This window comes from Nicotiana tomentosiformis, chromosome 10 (assembly GCF_000390325.3).
Source record: "Nicotiana tomentosiformis chromosome 10, ASM39032v3, whole genome shotgun sequence".
In the NCBI taxonomy this organism is placed as follows: domain Eukaryota; kingdom Viridiplantae; phylum Streptophyta; class Magnoliopsida; order Solanales; family Solanaceae; genus Nicotiana; species Nicotiana tomentosiformis.
In genome coordinates this window covers 74,548,756-74,552,415 of record NC_090821.1, presented here as the reverse complement: position 1 = coordinate 74,552,415, position 3,660 = coordinate 74,548,756, and positions in this window count along the sequence as shown.

The following is a 3,660-nucleotide window of genomic DNA, read 5'->3' as shown; positions in this document are numbered from 1 at the left end:
CAGGAATTTCCTTGCTCGAGTCATCCTCGATCTCAACCTCTACAGTCATCACTAATCCATAAGTATGTCTCAACCAAAACTAAAATTTAACATGTCACCATAAAATTAAACCGTCAACAGCAAGCTCCCCCACTTGGCTCAAAGCCATAGATTAAAACACTCGATAACTCACAATATCCATACTTTATTATTGTCATATTGCCGCAGTCAGTACAACTAAAATTCTTCTCAAGCGCATACAACACCAACCATAAAAATACCGCAATCGTCCGCTAAGCTCGCATTCATTCTCTTAACACTCAAGTCAACTTTCTCAACCAGATTCAATTCAAATCTCATCACATACGCCCTACTGGCAGAAAAGAAACTCTCCATTCACATTATAAGGAACACACCTACGTAGATTACTCCGTGGAAGATAACCCACCTGCTTAGCCTCAAATTGGTATCTTGTTATACCCTTTCGCAGTTACAGTTTCTATGAAATTACTTAGTCTATCTGAGTCCAAACTCATTAATCAGACATGAGAATTTAATTTGTCCCAAAATTTAACAACGTGAAAGATCCTTCAAAACATTCATACTCGAGACTGTACGTCACATCAAAATGAAAATCAAGCACCCAATGGCCCCTCCTTTACATTTCAAGGAAACATTTCTCGTCACATTCAAATCATCTTAACACATCCTACAGTTACATCATACTTATCATATAGCCATTCAACCGCTCATCGAGCCACAAATTCTATTCATACGGACATTACCAAACATATGAGTCCAAACGTACAAGTTCACACAATCGAAATCTCCATGCTCAAGCTATAGTCAAAACCCGGCTTCAAGCCCTCCATACTAGCCCATCATCAACATGCCAAAATCACACCTCTCACCTCAACCATAGAATCACAAGTTGTCGATGCACTGCTGATACCGAATGCTCATGTGCGCATACGAATACGTGGAAGGAATTCAAAGAGTTATGTCTCAAGCTGAATCAATTTTCATACGATAAGGAAAGAAAGATGGGAAGTATATATCCTAAATACCTTGTAGCCTCTCGAAGATAAGTATGGACGTCATCATATCGATCCGCAAGACTTTACTAGACACTTGCTCATGACTTGTAGACTTCATGGTTCCCTTCGTGAGCTCTTATGGCATGACATATTTCTTGGTGGTAGTGGACTATGTCTCCAAATGGTTCGAGGCAATCGCCTTGCCTAACAATGAGGCAAAGAGTGTGACCGCTTTCTTGAAGAAGAACATATTTACGTGGTTTGGCACCCCCAGGTCCATCCTTAGTGATGGTGGTTCTCACTTTTTCAACAAGGCCTTCACCAGGCTACTCAAAAAGTATGGAGTCAAGCACAAGGTGGCCACCCCTTATCATCCTCAGTCGAATGGCCAGGTTGAAGTTTTCAATATGGAGATCAAAAACATCCTAGCAAAAACTGTTAATGCAAACAGGACTGACTGGTCAAGGAAGCTTGATGATACATTGTGGCATATCGCACAACATTTAAGACTCTCATTGGCACCTCACCATACCGGTTGGTATTTGGTAAGGCGTGTCACTTGCTAGTGGAGCTTGAACACAAAGACATGTGGGCATTGAAAAAGTTGAATTTTGCCCGGGCCGAAGCTGCTAACCTAAGAATGACACAACTCAACGAGATAAAAGAATTTTGTCTTCATGCCTATGAGAGTGCAACCATGTATAAGGAAAGAATGAAGTATGTTCATGACAAGAATATTTTGAAGCGGGAATTCAAATCCGGTGAATTGGTCTTACTCTTCAACTCAAGACTCAAGTTATTTCCAGGCAAACTCAAATCCAAATGGTTTGGCCCGTTCACAGTTGTGAATATGTCCCCCTATGGTGCTATTGAATTGGAGTCGGAGGACGGGACTCGAACTTTTAAAGTAAATGGCAAACGGGTCAAGCATTACTTCGGAACCATATGAGAAAGTCACTTGGTAGAACAATTCTCACTCAAGGATAGTCCTACACCATCCCCCACCACTAATTAGCCCAAATGGGGTCAACATCGTCGTGCCGCGACGATAAATCAAGCGCTTCTTGGGAGGCAACCCATGTGTGGTAACATTCTTTTGTTAGATTTTAATTTCTGTAGGTTTAGTTGTTAGTGTTGAGCAGTTTGACATGTGTGTTAGAATGCAGGTAGCCCAAAATACAATGAAATATGGTGCAAGGACTGAGAAGAATGAAGGAAAGAAGGACCTGTGATCTGCGGCAACTATGCAGTCGCATAATGGCTTTGCAGACCGAATAGTGGTCGTAGACACACTCAAAAGAAAATGCAATTTTGGCCCTCAAAAATGCAGTGAGATTTCTATTTCTGCGGCCCGCATAACGATTATGCGACCGCAGAATGCATCACGAAGTGGATTTAGCCAAGACGTTACTAACTCATCGCATAACATATATGTGACCGCATGATGTGTTATGCGATCTACTTTCCCATCGCAGAACTCTCAGTTATTAAACCCTAACTCCCTCCGTATTTCAGTCGCACACCCTTACTCTCACACATACAAGCACCGCACAACACAAAAGAGATAAAAAAACAAAACAAAAAAAGAAGAAGAGAAGAACAAGAAAAAGACCAAAAACATCGAGTTAACAACACAAAATCACAAAAACAATTATAACATGGAATTGCGAAGAAAGAGATCACCTGATTCGTATCTAAGGACGAGTGCTTCAACTGCTCAGATATCTGGAATGGCACCAAAGAAGTCTCTCACATTGTGATCACCTCTTGCTTGAGAAAATAAATGGGTTGCTGCCCTGAGCCAACAAGCACAACAATCCAAACGCCTAAGGCCTGAAACAACCATAAGCACATCTGAGAACTCCTCCCAATCTGAAGAGGAGGAGGCACAGACTGATCTTATGCCATCCGTTGATCTCCATGCTGAAACACGTCAGAAAAGTGGTGAAGATCTATGGTTTGGGGTTCCCAGCTCTTGGAACCTTTACAAACATGGCTTAGCAAAGAGACAAATCATTGAAGAGAAACAGCTAGGCCTGAACGGTTTAAAAGAATACTACCGTCATGTGCTTGAAAATATTAATAAGAGGCAATGGGAGTTCTTCACTCAAGTCCCGGAGGAGAATAACGAGACGCTCGTTAGGGAATTCTATGTTGATTGTTCTGCCTCTAGGAATGCTGAACAGAAACAGAACCGTGTATTCTTACAGTCTATACAAGTTTGAGGGGTCCAATTACTCTGTGATGTCGCGTCAATCAATGACATATATTTTTAGGATTGGTCGTCAGGCACGACTGAATATGATGCAAAACTTGCCAATAAGGAATCCGAGCGTGCTTGGGTTGCTTCCGTCATAGCCAAAGGAACTCCCTCCTGGATAGCTCCGCGCCAAAAGATTCACAAGAGGGATCTCACTCAGGAAGGCCGGTATTGGCTCAGTTTTGTCTGCTCTTGTCTAATGCCTACTAGAAATGAAACTTACATAAGCATCGAGAAGGCAATCCTCATTGCATGCATCATGACGGGCATCAAAGTTAATGTGGGAGAAATTATATTCCAGGAGATTGGAATCAGAGCGAGTCAAAAAGAAACATCACTCTCCTTCCCATATTTAACCAGTGCTTTGTGCAAAGCTAGGGAAGT